General features: G+C 39.3%; 1 pseudogene across 1 annotated transcript in view; it reads left to right on the forward strand.

Moving 5' to 3' along the window:
• Nucleotides 1–406: 406 nt before the first annotated feature.
• Nucleotides 407–18864, forward strand: part of LOC143861635 (uncharacterized) — a 44377-nt pseudogene continuing 25919 nt past the window's right edge. Inside the window, exon 1 of the transcript XR_013239980.1 lies at nt 407–896. The product of XR_013239980.1 is annotated as an uncharacterized LOC143861635 (transcript). The remainder of the gene's footprint in view (nt 897–18864) is intronic.

Raw genomic sequence — 18864 nt, forward strand, 5'->3', positions numbered from 1 at the left:
TTTGCGCTACAGAGTGAATAAACTCCTTCGACTCCCGAATTATGATCGCGTCCTCGCCGAGTCGATAAGGATTTTTCTTGGCCGCGTTCTGTGTGACATCAGCATTTTTAAACACTGGACGTACCACCTTGACGGGACTTAACGGTCGGCCACCATATAATTTCTCCGTAGTAGCTAAGAAAAGAAAATGTATTTGTGATTATTGAATTTATGCCACTCGAAATCCAGCGTAGGTCCCTATCTGGTTCTAGAATGACACCGGGGTAGCTTACAAAAAAAGCCAAGAAAAGTGTGGTCGTTTCGGTCAAAATCTCTTTTATAGCACCGCGTGTCAGCCACCGCGTTTTCGTACAATTGTTCTTCTTTTTAAGCACCATGTCTAAAACCCAATTTTCTTACCTTTCTATCCTGCAAATTATAGTCTTTGGAAATGGATCGGAGGCTTTGGCTTTACGAGGCAACTCTGAGGGGCGAGTTAGCCACCTTTCAGAGTATCGTTGGAGAAGACCCGAATATCTTGGAACAAGTCCTGAGTGAGAAATCATCAAACACAGTGTTCCACATTGTGTCGAGGTGTGGACATGTGGAATTGGTATCGGAGATGATTAGAATAATGCCCAGCATCGTTTCAGGGGTGAATGAGAAGAAGATGGAGACACAACTGCACTTGGCATCTTACGAGGGTCATGTACAAGTGGTGAAGCTACTATTGGAGACCGATCCTAGTGTCGCCTATAAACTCAACGGCAGGACAGAAAGCACTCTCTTTGCCGCTGCTGCTCAAGGGCACTTGGAAGTGGTGAAGCATATTTTGAGCAAGTCCCCGAAGCTTCTTATCTTCGAAGAGGACTGTGAATCGACTTCTCTTCATGTGGCTTCGGCTGGAGGATATACAGGTAACATTACAACCTTGTTGGTTTTAAGTCATGGAATTTATTATATGATTAAAAAGAGGAAAGCCAAAAATCGATCACTGTTTATTAAAGGCATCCCGAGTCAATCGCCAACTGACCTGAGTCAACTCAGAGTACTCATCCAAGAAGAAACCAGTGTTTTTAAAGTTGGGCTTGGATGAAAACTCTGATAGGTACCTGCAAGAATAGAAGAAGAGGAGAAAAATGGTTCTCTTTTGGAGAACCAGTCCACGTACGATAGAACAAAAATATGAGCTGAAATCTTCTCTTTATTTCATAAAAGCTTGATGCTATATAAACTACAAGTCCTCAACAGCCAGGACTCTACCAACACAACATGAAAAAACATAAATACGATAATGACAACCCTATTATTCAGGATTCCTAATCGAAACTACCTACCCATAATTTATTTAGGATTCCTAATCGTAGCTAAAAAATCTCAGAAAATCTGAAACTTAACACTCCTCACCCTTGAAAACAGCTTTGTTCTCAAGGCAGGTGCTTTTCTTCTTGAGTTTCTTCGTCTTCCTTACCACCGTCAAAAACTTTTAATCAACTAAAATTGGGGAAACTTGCACTTGTGGCCAGGAATAAAGCTTCCGTCACAATTGTAACACAACCCTTTAGAACGTCTCTCCTTCATCTCACCTATTGTAAGCCTTCGAGGAGCCTTCAGATCTAAAGTTGGGGTATTCATATTGAGCTCAACCATTGTGGCCTTTTGAAGTATCTTGCCACGCTGGATTTTCTCTTCCATGCCAAGCCAATAGCCTCATTAGTCTTTGGACGGAAGACTTGAACTTCACCCTCCAACTCATCCTTGAGGCCTCCCACAAAAGTCCCAACCAAGGCCTTCTCAGTCCATCCTTCAACCATGTTGGACAGCCTTTCATATTGTTTTTTATATTCTCGTACTGAAGCCGTTTGGCGAAGTTTGTGAGTGCCGAATCAAAGTCCTCACACTATGTAGGTCCAAATCCAACACACAAGGCCAGTTTAAACTCATTCCACTCCATGTTCTTATGAGTCTTCTCATACCATTGGAACCATTGGAGGCCTTCTCATTCCATGTGGAATGAAGATAGAGGCATCTTTATTTCTTCATTGGTTTGATGGAACCGAAAAAACTGCTCCGCTCGATAAGTCCATCCTGTCGGTTCTTCTGATCCATCGTATTTAGGGAAATTCAACCGAGTAAACCTCGTTTGGACAGATACACCTAAAGAACCAGATGTAGAACCTCCATTGCCATCCGGACATGAATGTAGAAAACCCCCCATGCTGCCCGAATTTTCATCTTCCACAGCTTTCTTGCTATGCCCTGTTAGCATTTTATGGTGTGGCCCACATTGGTAAGACCCACTTTAGAGAAAATGTTGGCTTTTCCTTTGTCACTTTGAATTCCATTCACAAAGGGAGTCTGAGGGATGTCCCAAGTGTTTTGAAACTCTAAAACACATTAGTGTTAGAGGTGCAGAAGGACACAAACTCTTGTGTACCGAAATCTCTATATATATGTGTTGCATTTGATGGGAACAACACACAAACGTATAACTAAAGTTCCATCATAAAGAGTGTTCCTAATCTGAGAGGAAAATTGTGCTTGTGATTCCATCGATCGACCGTTAAGGTCTTCTACAGATTAGAAGATCTCTCTTCTCTTGTTCGTCAAAGCTTGAGGGATTCGTGATCTTTGATTCTAATCGCCATGGCTGGAGGTAAGTTCCGCATTAATTTCAAATTAAATAAAGTTTTACAGTTGGTATCATAGCCGACCTTTGGCTTGTGTCGATTGATCAAGAAAAGATCAATTCCTTTGAATCAAGAAATCCAAATTGATTTTTATGCATCCTCCCTTTAATTTTAATTCGGAATTCGATTTAATAAAATTTTGAAGTTTGGATGATAATAAATTAATTTTAATCATAAAATTAAAGTTTTGTATATCAATCATAGATTTTTAGTGAGTAGTGGCAAAGACGCCATTAAAGTAGTTACTATTTTCATTGATCGGTACGAGTTGAGATGCTTGAATGCCTCATTCTCATCAAAGATACTTTGTACGTTTTGTGTTTTTTGCAACTTGGAAGACAACCCGGAAATCCGGTTGCCGTTGGTGGTGTGGTCGACCGATCGACGAACGGCCGGCCTGGTTGAATGGTCGGTTCATCTACCGTTCCATCGCCACCAACGGTGAGGCGATCGGAGGTCTGGATCGTCGTCGGGAGAGGTTTAAAGTTTTATAGAACCAAACCCCTTTTGGCAAGTTTGCAAGTTTAATAAAATAAATAAATAAATAAATAAAAGGAAGGTGCGTTATCGACTGGAGTCACCTGGCGCGTCACCATGACGCACGCGTCATGGTGATGCTTTTTGTCTTTTGTCCTTTTCTCGGATTCTTTTCGGGCATAAATTTGGGCCCTCAAAATTTGAGATTCGGGAAAGTGGTAAACTGTGCCCCATCTTTTTTCTGCATTCCGGACGCAATGGTAATAGTTTCAGAACCATCAGAGACCTGTAGGTTGCTTTTCTGTTAATCTCAGCTTTTCGTGGGCACTGGATATTCGAACTTTTTTTGCTTTAGGATCATAAATAGAAAAAGGTTATGTATTGTACCCTAAAGTTTTTCGGCGTTTCGGATGCAATGGTACAATTTTCAGAATAATCCGAGATCAATAGGTTGTTGTTTTCTATGTTCCCACTATAAAAGGGCTTTGGGAGTTGGGCCTAAGGTTTGGGAAACACTCTCAAATTTTGATAGAATGTTCCTAGCACCCTAAGGTACTATGTATCAGTTTCGGACCGATTGGATTAATGGATTTCAATTTTGAAGAGGCCTAAGCTGTTTATGGTCAGTTTCGCCTACAACGTCAAGGTTCACGAAAACTGGTTTGAGTTCTCCATTAAGGCAATCTGATCAATCCAAAACTTTTACAATGAAGTTAATAATTGCGTAAAATTATACAATCTGAATTTGAACTGTGTTGCTTTAGTTTCAATTCATATGCATATTTCTTTAAATTCAGTTTTGGTTGTTGTGTGCAATTCCTTTAGTTGTATTTGAGGTTTACGATTAAGTAAATCATACCCCATAAAGTAAAACTGTAGTAATATGAAATAATGACCGGTCATACACTCATAGATACCGTTATAAAGTGGTATTCGATTAGTCTGGGAGGGGCCAAAGTATCCTATGTCTATGAGGATACTTGCGACAAGTGGTGCATTTACAGTGTCCATTGACACATAAAGTGCAACTTTTCAATTCATTTACACTAATGGTATCTGAAATTGCAATGAGTTTATAATGCATAATCGCTTGGCCCAAAGAAAAGCGCTTGTGCATTATGAATTCATTAGAATTGTGAGATCAATGAAATTAGATGAGGGCTCTTGTCCTAGGCCCAATGGTATGGAGAATGAACCAAATTCTGATCTAATTGATTAGTACGATTACTAAGTGTAAATCTAATGTGTGTTGTAGCCTCGGTCCAAAGGAGGGCTACAGTGATACAATGAATTTACAACTAGATATGTCAATATCAGTTGGCATTCTAGTAACATGGCTTCATAGGAATTTAGCACGTAGTAAGCATGTTTCTTTGTTTAATATTTTGCAGCAATCAATTATCTTTTATGAATTCTGAATCTACTAGGATCACTTTCCTTTCTGGGGATAATTTTGCTGAGTGGAAAAATAGAGTTATGCTCACTTTAGGCTGTATGGACCTTGATCTTGCTCTTAGAGTGGATGAACCACTCACTCCTACATATGACTGAGAGTATGCAAGAAGAGATGGACCATTATAAAGAGTGGGAGAGATCAAACTGCTTAAGCTTGTTGCTCATTCAGAGCCACATTGTTCAAAATATCAGGACATCTCTCCTTAAGACCACCAATGCAGAGAGTTCATGGAAGCTGTTCAAGAACAATTTGTTAGTTCAGATAAGGCATTGGCAACCACACTTATGGGCAAACTCGTATATTTGAAGCACACTGCGGATAAAAGGAGTGAGAGCACATCATGGAAATACGCAATTGCAGGCTCTGAAAATCAAAATTTCTGAGTCATTCTTGATTTTCTTTATCCTCAACTCCCTTCCTGTGGAATACAATCAATTTAAGATTAGCTACAACATTCATAAGGGTGAATGGTCTCTCAATAAGCTTCAGACCATGTGCGTACATGAGAAGGGGAGGTTGAGGCAAGAAAAGCTGAAATCAACCAATCTTGTCGTTCAAGAAAAGAACGAAGGAAACATTGGCAGAAGTACTTCTGTCAAGAAGAAGTCAAAGTAACTGTCAGTTAACCAAACCGACGCTAAGGATACTCAAGTAAAGTGCTTCTTTTGAAGGAAGAAGGGACACATAAAGAAAAACTGCCTTAAAGTCACTCGAAAAAGTAGGGTAATGTCATTTGGTTTGTATGAATCTAGTATAGTTTATGTTCAAAATGACACATGGTGGATTGACTTTGGTTTTTCAATCCATGTGGCCAACACTTTACAATGATTAGTTAGTCATCCGACACAAACGGAAAGTGAGCAATTTATCTTCTTAAGAAACTAGAAATGCTCATGGGTGGAGGATATAGGGACCTACCAGCTTGAGCCATCTATGTGTTTTCTTATGTGTTTTCTTTTATATAGAGAAATGACCTCTTAGATACCTTTATTTGTTTTAGACTTACTATCCATGATTTGAACCTTAATTTCCATTCTTCTTCCCTTGATATAGTTAAGGATTCTGTTATTGGTAATGGTACTTTGATTGATGGCCTACATCGTTTGAGCCTAAATTTTTTTCCTCAAAATACCCTAGCTATGCAAGATTGTGTTGGCATTAAACGTGATCATGAGAACATGGATTCCTCTACATTATGGCACAGGAGACTAGGTCACATCTCCATAGAGCATATTAAAAGGTTGGTAAAAGATGGGGTCCTAGAGATTCTTGATTTTTCTAACTTTGGAACTTATGTACACTGCATAAAGGAAAAGCAGAAAAACAAGTCTAAGAAGGCTGCCAAGAGGAGTCCAGAAAAGTTAGAGATCATACATACAAATATTTTTGGGCTGTTTCTAACTCCTTGTGTGAATGGTCAAAAAAATATTTCATCTCTTTTATCGATGATCATACGAGATGTATCTCTACCTTCTCTTTGAAAAGAGTGAGGCATTAAATGCCTTTAAAGTTTACAAAACAGAAGTAGAGAGACAACCTGGAAAGAAAATAAAGATGGTTAGATCATATAGAGGAGGCGAATATTACGGTAGATGCACTAAAATGGGACAAAGGCCGGGTCAATTTGCAGAATTCCTAAAGGAAGAGGGCATTGTTGCTCAATATTTCATGATGGGAACACCACAACAAAATCGCGCACTAATGGATATGATTAGGAGTATGATTAGCCATTCAACCCTCTTATTAAATTTGTGAAGCTAAGCCTTAAAGACAGCCGCATATGTTTTAAAAAAGGTTCCAAGTAATGTTGGTGGGATTTCCTAAAATATAGAAATTATAATGAATCTGTAGAGTTGCTTCAAGTCGCGTAATCTCTTTCCTTAAGATAAATTTCGCCTCCACCAGTTGTGTGCAAAAGGGATCTGCGAATTGCCTCCAAGATACAATGAAGCCTGGTAGGAATGTCCTACAAATGTTTGATGACACTTTGCACAAGTGGAATCAAACCCAAAATGCTTTTCAAGAACTTCAAGCCTTTGAGAAAAATGCAAAACTGTTTCTGCAGAAAACAGTCTTTTGTGCACTATTTAAAGAACAAAATAACTTGATAAACACAAGAGAGTAGGAGATTGCTAGAGAGAAAGAAAAGTACAGCAATAACTGAATTTCAGTAGTTTGAAAAGACAGATTTCTACTCTTCTTATAGAGCATTAGATGTCTATTCATTAAGGGAAACATCCCTATAAGAAATCTTTTGGATTGGTTTGAATGATCACCATTTGATCTCATCCCTTTGTGATTTAAGTTGTTTGGATCATTCACAAGGTGTCTCTTGAGTTTGAAAACATCCATGACTGTTGGGAAAGAAAAGACATGAAAGAAGGTTGAAAAACGGAAGTGAAAAGCCATGTCCAAATTCTCCCAACGGATAGTTTTCCGAACAGTCGCGGTCAACCAGGCTACCGCGGTCGCCCGCCGGCATGCTGCTGTTCATTTTATTTTTTTATGATCCAAAGAACCGCGGTCGACCGGGCCTTCTGCTGTTCATTTTATTTTTTCATGATCCAAAGAACCGCGGTCGACCGGGCCTTCCGCGGTCGCCTCCGACACCTCCTTGGAAATTAATTAAGATTCCAGTAATCTATCCGCGGTCGCCCGCCTTCCCGCAGTCGTCCGCCCACAGCGTACTAGAATTTGTTTCAATTTCCAGTAACCAATCTGCGGTCACCCGGGATACCCCAGTTGACCGGCCCTGTCTTAAAACTGTTTTTATAATTCAAATAAAACTTAAGAAAATTCTTTTATTTTCCTCAACATTATTTTGCAAAATCTCTAACAATCCCCAACCATTTTCAAAATGAAAATAATTTTCTCATTACGCTTGGAAACCTTATGCATAAATGAAGGTATCTCTCGATTTGAACATTCACTTAGTGTAAACACATCAAAGTTAATCAGAATTGCATAGTAGACGTATCTTTGAATTAGTTATTCTCTTTTATTAACCGGACAAATCTACACACACAAGATTTCGTCTCTATAGGCAATTTTTTAAGAGCCGACACTTGTATTGGCCTTGTATCTATATCTCGATTTTATGAGAGCTCTAGAGACTAGCCAAGTCTCATAGGAAGCGGCACCACTCCCACACTCACATAGGTAAACTTATCCAGAGTGTCCCTGTAACTAAAACACTCCAACACCCTGTTATAAGCCTATTAAGAGCCCCATTTGCTCATCCTTACCCTTTTAAACATTACAGGTACCAAGCACTTTACCTTGGGATGAAAATAATGCATGTTATAGTGCTTGCAGTCACTCCATATGATGTACTTGGACTCATTGAATTCAAGACTTGATGTTTATTCAAGAGTTGAGTCGAGGTTCCATCATTGATGACTATTGGTTAATGGCTTTAAACCCATCCCTACTGATGTTTTACACATCATATCTCTTGCAAGAGCTTTAGTCAGAGGATCAGCCAAATTTTGGCTCGATCTCACATAATCAATAGTTACAACTCCATTGGTCAGTAACTCTCTTATAGTACAATGTCTAAATCCTATATGTCTGGACTTACCGTTATAAACATGATTATATGTCCTTGATAGTGTGGCCTGACTATCACAATGGACATAAATCAATGGCATTGGTTTAGGCCATAACAAAATTTCCAATAATAAATTCCTAAGCCATTCTGCCTCTTTACAACATGTAGCCAAAGCTATAAACTATGCCTCCATAGTAGAAGTAGTAATGCATGTTTGCTTTTTAGAAGCCCAAGAAATAGCTCCACCAAGAGTGAAAATCCACCCACTGGTTGATGTATGGTCTATACGCTCAGTTATCCAACTGGTGTCAGAGTATCCTTCAATCACTGTTGGATACCCACTATAATATAAACCATATTCCATAATCCTTTTTAAGTTTTTAAATACTCTACATATTGCATTCCAATGTGCAAAACCAGGACTAATGGTAAACCTACTAAGTTTTCCCACTGCAAATGCTATATCTTGTCTAGTATATGTCATAGCATACATGAGACTACCAATAGCAGAAGCATACTCTAGTTGGGAAAGGGTCCTACCATGATTATGATATAACCTCCCACTAGGATCAAGAGGTGTTGAAGCAGGTGAACACTCAAGATGATTAAACCTTTTGAGCACATTTTCTATGTAATGAGATTGGGTTAGAATCAAACCATTTTCATTCCTTATGATTCTTATTCCCAAGATTACATCCGCTTCACCCACGTCTTTCATATCAAAGTTTTGAGACAAAAATAATTTAGTACTTTGAATATATTCAATATCTGTACTAAATATTAACATGTCATCAACGTATAGACATATTATAACGACTATATTACCTTCAAATTTACTATAAATACATTTATCGAATTCATGTATTCTATAGCCATTTGAAATTAAAACTTTATCAAATCTTTCATGCCATTGCTTACGGGCTTGCTTAAGGCCATATAAAGATTTGATTAGTTTACAAACCTTATGCTCTTGTCCCGACAATATGAAACCTTCTGGTTGTTCCATATATACTTCTTCATCCAATTCACCATTTAAAAATGCAGTTTTAACGTCCATTTGGTGAATATGAAGTTTCTATATAGAAGCAAGAGCAATCAAGACTCTAATGGTAGTAATTTTAGCAACTGGAGCATAAGTATTAAAGAAATCAATACTGGATTTTTGAGTAAACCCTTTGGCAACTAGTCTTGTCTTAAACTTCTCTATTGATCCATCTACTCTCATCTTCTTCTTGAAGATCCATTTACAACCTATTGGTTTTGACCCAGGTGGTAGGTTAACCAATATCCAAGTCTTATTACCCATTATAGAATCCATTTCGTCATTAATAGCTTCTTTTCAATAAGCAGCATCTTGTGACTTTATGGCTTCTATATAGGTTTGAGGATCACTTTCAATGTTGAGGTCCAACATTATAGAAGTTTTGAGTTTTTCTCTTGATCCTTCTACTAGATAGGTAACAAAACCAGGACTAAAGCTCTTTTCTTTTTGACTTCTTTTACTTCTCCTTAATTCACTAGACCCACTAACTTCTCTTTGAAGTTCTACAGGGGATTCTATAGAAGTACTAGCCTCAACTTCCTTTGGAATAGAAGTAAATCTATTTTCATAGAAAATAGCATCTCTTGACTCAACTATAGTGTTTACATCAAGATAGTCATTGGGTTCTATCACTAGAAACCTATAGACCTTACTGTGAATGGCATATCCTAAAAAGATACATTCAATACCCTTCTCTCCTAACTTTCTTAATTTAGGCTTGGGAACTTTAACTATGGCCCTACAACCCCCAACTTTAAGGTAATTTAAGTTTGGTTTTCTTTTCTCATAAGGTATTATATTAGATTTTTTACTTGAAACTCTATTCAAGATATGACAAGCAGTAAGTAATGCTTCACCCCAAAAACTTTTGTTTAGACCAGAGTTTACAAGCATTGCATTAACCATTTCAGTTAAGGTCCTATTTTTTCTTTCAGCCACTCCATTTTGTTGTGGACTATAAGGGGCAGTAGTTTCATGAATAATACCTTCCGATTCACAAAAATTAGGAAAGTAATATTCACCATCTCTATCGGATCTTAAGCATTTAATCTTTGATCCACATTAGTTTTCTACTTCAGTTTTATACACTTTAAACTTTTCTAAAACTTCATTTTTGTGACTAAGGAGATATACATAACAGTACTTTGAATAATCATTAATGAAAGTGACAAAGTACTTTTTGCCTCCTCTAGTGGGGACACTATGTATATCACATACTTCACTATGAACAAGATCTAACAAGTTATTATTTTTATAAACTTTAGAAAATGACTTTGTAACGATCTTAGTTTGCATGCATATCTTGCATTTGTCTACGAAGTCATGTTGATACTTAGGAATTAATTCTAATTTAACCATGTCATCCATTTTCCTAGTATTAACATGTCATAATCAACTATGCCATAAAGATAAAAAGGAATCAACAACATAAGCAAATACATTCACTTTATTGATATTCAATTTGAACATTCCTTCATACATGTATCCCTTTCCAACAAAGGTACCCCCTTTAGAAAGAATAAATTTGTCAGACTCAAATACAAGTTTGAAGCCATTCTTGTTAAGAATGCTTCCAGACACCAAATTCTTTCTAACTTCTGGTACATGATAGACATCGGTTAGAGTGAGACACTTTCCAGATGTGAATTCTAATTCCACCTTTCCTCTTCCTTTGACTCTGCTGTCGACGAATTGCCCATATAGAGCACACTTCTATCTTCAACCAATTCATAGGATGAAAACAGATTCTTGTCTTTGTAGACATGCCTCGTCGCACCCGAGTCAATCCACCAATCATTGCCATCTTCAAGTACATTTGCCTCTGAAATCATGGCTACAAACTGTTTTTTGTCTATTGGTGCACCCGACTTTTTATCCTTAAGAAGTCGACACTCACTCTTGTAATGGCCTGGTTTGCCACAATTGGAAAAAGCACCTTTCCTTTTCTTGTTTTTATTGAACTTCTTTTCAGGAATCTTGTTTCTCTTCCGATTGCCTTTCCCTTGTTGGTTCGATTCTTTGACATTTTCCACCAAATGGATTTTAGAAAATAGAGGTTCATGCTCTTCTTTATTATCTCTTATCCTTAACTCTTTCTCAATCATGAGGCATTGAGCCAAATCTTCAAGAGACATTTCCTCTTTCTTGTGTTTAAGACTTTTTCTAAAGTCTTTCTAAGTTAGTGGAAGTTTGTCAATTATCGAAGGAACAATGAAAGAGTCATCAAGAAAAATACCTTGTAAATGTATTTGACTTACTATATGTTGAATTTCATGCAACTGATCAATAATTGGCCTATCATCTACCATGCGGAAATTCAAAAACCAACTTACAGTAAACTTCTTGCTACTTGCATCTTCCGCCGTATACTTGATTTCAAGTGCTGTCCAAATCTCACTCGCCGATCCCATGCTTTGGTATATGTCGAAAAGTGAATCCGACAGAGCGTTGAGAATATGCCCTTTGCAGATGTAATCATCTTGTTCCCATTTCATCCTTGCACGAGCCTGCGCTAGAGTTTCATTTTCAACCGCCACTGGCCTTGGAGTTGTAAGAACACGAACCACTTTCAGCGAAGTGAGAATGAAGTGTAACTTCTTCTGCCACCTTTTGCAGTTCCCTTTATCGAAGCGTTCCAGTTTGACAAAGTCTTGGGCCATTTGACGAACCGAAAACAACGCCATTGAAGCACTCAGAAACAACCGCAAATTTGTCTTAAGATTGTTGGTGGGATTTCCTAAAATATAGAAATTATAATGAATCTGTAGAGTTGCTTCAAGTCGCATAATCACTTTCCTTAAGACAAATCTCGCCCCCACCAGCTGTGTGCAAAAGGGATCTGCGAATTGCCTCCAAGATACAATGAAGCCTTGTAGGAATGTCCTACAAATATTTGATGACACTTTGCACAAGTGGAATCAAACCCAAAATGCTTTTCAAGAACTTCAAGCCTTTGAGAAAAACACAAAACTGTTTCTGCAGAAAACAGTCTTTTGTGCACTATTTAAAGAACAAAATAACTTGATAAACACAAGAGAGTAGGAGATTGCTAGAGAGAAAGAAAAGTATAGCAATAACTGAATTTCAGTAGTTTGAAAAGACAGATTTCTACTCTTCTTATAGAGAATTAGATGTCTATTCATTAAGGGAAACATCCCTTTAAGAAATCTCTTGGATTGGTTTGAATGATCATCATTTGATCACATCCTTTTGTGATTTAAGTGGTTTGGATCATTCACAAGGTGTCTCTTGAGTTTGAAAACATCCATGATTATTGGGAAAGAAAAGACATGAAAGAAGGTTGAAAAACGGAAGTGAAAAGCCATGTCCAAATTCTCCCAACGGATAGTTTTCCGAACAGTCGCGGTCGACCAGGCTACCGCGGTCTCCTGCCGGCATGCTGCTGTTCATTTTATTTTTTCATGATCCAAAGAACCGCAGTCGACTGGGTCTTCCGCGGTCGACCTCCGACACCTCCCTGAGATTAATTAAGATTTCAATTATCTATCCGCGGTCGCCCGCCCTCCCGCGGTCGCCCGTCCACACCGTACTAGAATTTGTTTCAATTTCCAATAACCAATCTGCGGTCGCCCGGGATACCCCGGTCGACCGGCCCTGTCTTAGAACTGTTTTTATAATTTAAATAAAAATTAAAAAAATTCTTTTATTTTCCTTAACATCATTTTGTAAAATCTCTAACAAGTAAAGCAGTTCCTAAAACCCCATTCGAGTTGTGGAAAGGTTGGAACAGTTTAAAACACTTAAGGATATGGGGTTGTCCAGCTGATGTTAAAGTGTTCAATCCACATGAGAGGGAAATTGGACCTAAAGACCGTTAGTGACTATTTTATTGATTACACTGAAGGGTCTAAAGTTTATAAGTTTCACTGTTCTAATAATACTACTAAGTTTGTTGAAAGAAAGAACACTGTTTTTCTTGAGGATGGTGACAACAGTGAGAGCAAACCACCTCGAGACTTAGTTTTCGACGAAGTGCAAACTCCAGTTACTATTTTTGCACCTCAGGCTCAACTGATTGGAATTCATGACCGTCCACAAGAAGTGGTTATGGAGGACGAACCAATTGATGGTTTGACACCCCAAGAGGATGTTGTCATTGAAAATGCCAATCAAATCCAAGTGGAGGATGTAGTGGCACTAAGGAGATCTTCAAGAATAAGGAGACTGGCTCTCTCTTCAGATTACACTGTGTATCTTCAGGAGGTTGACCAAGAGTGTGCGAATGATGGAGACCCTTTGACGTTTTCGCAAGCTATAAGCGGTGAAGACTCTGATTTATGGCATGAGGCCATGAATGATGAATTAGATCTATGGTTATGAATCAAGTCTGGGATCTTATTGAATTGCCTAAAGGGGCTAAAGCTATTGGTTGAAAGAGTGTCTATAAGATCAAAAGAGACTTTGCCAGTAATATTGAAATATATAGAGTGAGACTTGTTGCTAAAGGATTCACTCAAAGGTTGGGCATAGATTATCATGAAACTTTTTCACGAGTTTCAAAAAAAGACTCATTAAGGATTATAATGGCTCTTGAGGCTCATTTTGATCTAGAGATGGATCAGATGGATGTGAAAACGGCTTTCCTAAATGAAAGTTTGGAGGAAGAGGTATACATGAATCAAGCGGAAAGGTTTTCGTCTGAAAGTGGTAGTCATAAAGTTTGCAAAGTAAAGGAATCTATATCTGGACTAAAGCAAGACTCCGGTCAGTGGTCCCTTAAGTTTTCTAATATGATTGAACCTATCTTAAAGTCGGTGGGAGTGAATTTTATCTGTTGGTCTTATCTGTAGACGATTTTGCTAGTGCTACAAATAATTTGGGAATGCTAAATGAGGCGAAACAGTTCCTAACTCAAAACTTTGATATGAAGGATATGGATGAAGTCTCATATGTCATTGCCATTGAGATTCACAGAAATAGATCTCAAGGTATCTTGGGACTATTTCAGAAGGCCTACATAAACAAAGTTTTGAAAAGGTTTAGGATGCAGATCTGTTCAGTGAGTGTGGCACCTATCCTTAAAGGTGATAGTGAAGCACGATCTCCTAAAATCGATTTGGAAAGGGAACAAATGAATATTATTCTTATGCTTCAGTGGTTGACAGTTGATGTGTGCAGTGGTCTATGCTAGACCGGACATTGGATACTCTGTGAGGATGGTAGGGACATAGCAGAATAATTCTGGGATGGATCATTAGATAGCTGCTAATATGTTTTTACCGTACCTTCAAGTTACGAATGATCCACGCTTACATACAGACGGTCAGATCGCTTGGAAGTGCTTTGATACTAGGAAGTCGACATCGGGGTATGTCTTCCTACTTGCAGTAGGTGTCATTTCATGGGAAAGCGTAAAGCAAAGATTAATAACTTCTTCTAATATGGAGGCAAAGTTTATTGTGTGCTATAAGGTAAATATGCAGGCGTTATGGTTCCAGAATTTAATCACATGGCTTATGATTTTGGTTTCCATCTCCGAGTCGTTAGTGATTTACTATAGTAATTCCGCTACGGTATTCTTATTAGTGATTTACTATAATGATTTTGCTACGGTATTCTTATCTAACATGGAGTTTCTTAAAGTTATAAAGAATTTTTGAATCATCCAGTGGCTATTAAGCATATTTCTACTTTACAGTTGACAGTAGATCCCTATGACTCGTTATTGTCATTTATCTGTGAGGCTTTATGTATCTTGTATCTCTATGCCTCTTCTCCTTCTTCTTGGCCCTCAGAGCCGCGCTCGTCTGATGGAGTTGATTTTGTGACTCCTCATTATCCCTTTTTCAGTGTCTTCTTCTTTCCTTCTTTATTTTTATTTCGGGTCTTTGTGAACCCCTTCTCTCCTGATGGACACCTCGACTATTTCTGAGCTTCTTGCTGCCACCTCTCCTACTGACAGTATGACAGCCTCTCCCATGGCTCCTTCTTCGAGCTACCATCCTCCCTCATACTCTCCGTCTGTTGAGCAGTCATTTCCTCAGAAGACCTCGGAGCGCCTTGACTCCAATTATCTTTGCTGGTGGAGAGCGGTTGAGACATATCTTCTTGCTCCCGGCCGAGTCTCTCTCATTGAGCAGGGTCCTCCACCCTCCTCTGATTCTTCCTATGACCGTTGGCGTCGGATGATGCAATGGTTTGCACCTTACTCTGGCAGAGCATGACTCCTCATATTGCTCGGCCGATGATGGACTTGGCGACTACCAAGGATATTTGGGAGCATGCTGCTCTCATGTTCTCTAGGGTTGATAACCTTACTGGCATTTGTGCGACCTACTCCGAGTGGATTTGATTTGAGCGGGGTGATTTATCACTCGCCGATCATTACAGCCGCTTCATCTCTCCGTGCCACCAGCTTGATGTGTTTATGCCCCTCACTTCAGATCTGACGGTTCTAACTTGTCAGCGGGATCAGCTTAGGGCGTTCCACTACCTTCAGTCTTTCGGCCCAGAGTTCATACCATTTTGCCAGCAGCTGATTGGATCAGATGTCGTTCCCTCTCCCACGGAGATTTACTCTCGTGCTTAGCAGTGTGTCCCGGGTGGTTCCTCCACTCTGTTTTCTTCTGAGGGTTCCGCCCTTGCCTCTTATGATACTGGATCTTCTTCGAGCTGTGGTGCTGGTTCTTTTGGCCGTGGTGCTGGCTCCTTTGGCCGTGGTCGTGGCACCACTGGCTCCTTTGGCCGTGGTCGTGGCACCACTGGCTCCTTTGCCCATGGCCATGGTCGTGTGACTTGTTCTAGCCGTGGTACTGGTGGTCATGATAGGCCATATTGCACTCACTGCCAGCGAGATGGTCACCGCTTTGAGACTTGTTTCGTGCTCCATCCGGAGCTTCGCCACGCCTGTGCTGCCCACCTCTCTGTTGCATCCCCTACTGATGGAACCTTCCAGTCTTCTGGGTCGGACCTTCCAGAGGACCCTTTTGAGTTTTCCAGAGCTGATTATAAGGAGCTTCAGCGTCTCCGCCTTAGCAGCCGCCCACCTTCTGCAGTCGTTGCCCAGTCAGGTAGTTCGCCCTCCACTTCTCACTAGCTCTAGCTCATAGATCATTGATTCTGGGGCCTCCAATCATGTGACGGGTAATTTCCAATCTCTTTCCTAATTTTAGTCCTTCCCTTCTCAGTCTTGCTCTATCACTCTTGCCGATGGCAATAGAGCCCCTATTTCTGGTATGAGTTCTATTTCCCCTCATGAGAGCCTTACCCTCTCTTCTGTCTTGTGTGTTCCTACCTCTCCATTTAACTTATTATCAGTAAGTCAACTTACCAAAAAATTTGAAATGCTTTGCCTCATTCTTTCCCTCATATTGTGTTTTTCAGGATCTCTTGACTGGGGTGACGATTGGAACAAGTCGTGAGTTGGACGGCCTCTACCACCTTCAGTACCACCCTTCTCCCACAATTTTGAGTAGCTCTATGGATGCCTATCAGTGGCATTATCGTATTGGTCATCCATCTCTTCTTCGCCTTCGGCAGACCTCTATTGTCTCCTTTAGCATTCAGCCATTTCAGTGCGAGTCATGTGAACTTGGCAAACACCATCGTGTGTCGTTCCCTTCTAGGCCTGTATCTAGAGTTTTGAGACCTTTTGAGTTGGTTCATTCCGATGTATGGGGTCCCTCGAGGACCAAGTTTCTTTTTGGATTTACATACTTTATTGTACTTGTGGGTGATTTGAGTCGGATGACATGGGTTTATTTACGTAAACATCGTTCTGAAGTTTTTCATGCTTTTCGCTCCTTCTATGCTGAAATTACTACTCAATATGATTCTCCTCTTCAGTGTTTACGCACGGATAATGCACGAGAATATTTTTCCTCTTCGAGTGGTTTTGAGGAGTTCTTAGCGAGTCGTGGTATTCTTCATCAGTCTTCTTGTGCATACACCTCTCAGCAAATTGGTGTTGCTGAGAGAAAGTTGTGATATCGTATTGACATGGCACGTACTTGAAATCCCAATAGGCAACCCAAGAGGGGGGGTGAATTGGGTAATTAAAATTTTTGCCCTAATTAAGTGTAATGTTATAACAATTTTAACAATTAGCAATTATAAGTCTAATTAGGATTTTGAAAAACATTACAAGTTTAAATCTAACCATTGTTCAAATGATTATAAGCATAAACAAAGGTTAGATATTACCAAACACCCAAAGGAGGCAAGAAGGAGAGCAAGGAGACCACACGAATATTTATAGTGGTTCGGTAACAAACAGACCTACTCCACTACCCAAGTACTTGGTCTTTCCTTGGGATTTTCCTTCACTATGATTGGATTCTTCAAATGCCGAATGCCCAAGCTTTACAATCAACACCGCCTCCAAGGGAATAAACCCACTTTGCACAACCTCCTCCAAGGAGATTAACCCTCTTCGCAAACCGCCTCCAAGGTAGTGATCCCTCTTAGCAAACCGCCTCAAAGGGAAAAGCTCCTCTTCGCGCTGGATTCACCTTTGTTGTTGGGTCGAATCGAAGACCCCGATTACAATGAATATGGAAGAAGATAAAGCTCACTCAATGCCTCTTGATAGGACAATTCAAACAATCAATAGCTCACAATCTCTCCAAAATATTACACCAATAAAGCCCTATGGAGATTTTCTTCAAGTATGGAAAATGCAAGTTCAAAGCTCTTGAAGAAAACTAATGGATTTGAAGGTTTAAGCTCAAATAAGATTTTCAATGGGTGCAAAAGTCTTTTAATCCATGATAGAATAGCATATTTATAGTCCATAATGATTTATGACCGTTTGGGGGTAATTTGGGCAAGAAAATATCCCAAACGGATCAAAAAAGCAACTAGCCATTAAGCCCCAACGACTAGTTTTTCGTGCTGTCCCGGTCAACTGCGGGAGGGCTCCTGGAATTTTAAAAAACGGCAATTTTAGTGCCCCGGTGCCACGGATGCAAAAAACAGTTTTTTGCCGCGATCTTTTAAAATTCGTATCTCACTCGTTTCTTATCAGATTTTGACACTCTTATACTTGATTTGAATGGAAACGATGAGATCTATCTGTTAAAAAATATTTTCAAAAATATTTGAAAATATTTTGAACCAGTTAAATCAGGTTTAAGTTGCTGGACTTATAGTTCAAGTGTTAATGTCATTTCTTTTCATTTGTAAACTTTGGTTGGCACTTGAGCTATGGACTTTTGTTTTACTAAGTTTAGGACATTTGAAAATGGTTTTCCATGAAATACATATAGGTTTCAAGGTTGGTTTTGAAAGAGGTTTGAAAAACACTTTCGAATGCAAAACCACTTGAAGGAGATCTCCAATACAATCTAAAAATGTAAAACTACTTAGCACCTTGATCGTATTGGCTTCAAGGTCTTCTTTGGGCTTTTGGCTTGTAAGTGAACACTTGAGAATGCTTTGGTATGGGTGACTTCCTCTTCTTCAATCATCTTCACTTTGAATGCTTGAGATAGTCACCAACACTTGTTCATCTTCAAGCTCCTCTTGGCATATGCTAGGCTTGCTTGTAGGATCCTCAACTTGAGCTCTATGCTTGGACATCTTCCAAGGATGATGTCTTCATTGTGTGCAAGCTCTCTTGGTTCCTTTGTGCATGTTGATCCTCAAGCCATGTGTTGTGTTGTATTGTGTAATGGCGATATAACATATGAAGTTCCTGTTTAAGGCACAA

This window comes from Tasmannia lanceolata, unplaced genomic scaffold, assembly GCF_043159265.1.
Source record: "Tasmannia lanceolata isolate RefF3 unplaced genomic scaffold, GAP_Taslan_0.1 ptg000003l, whole genome shotgun sequence".
Taxonomy (NCBI): domain Eukaryota; kingdom Viridiplantae; phylum Streptophyta; class Magnoliopsida; order Canellales; family Winteraceae; genus Tasmannia; species Tasmannia lanceolata.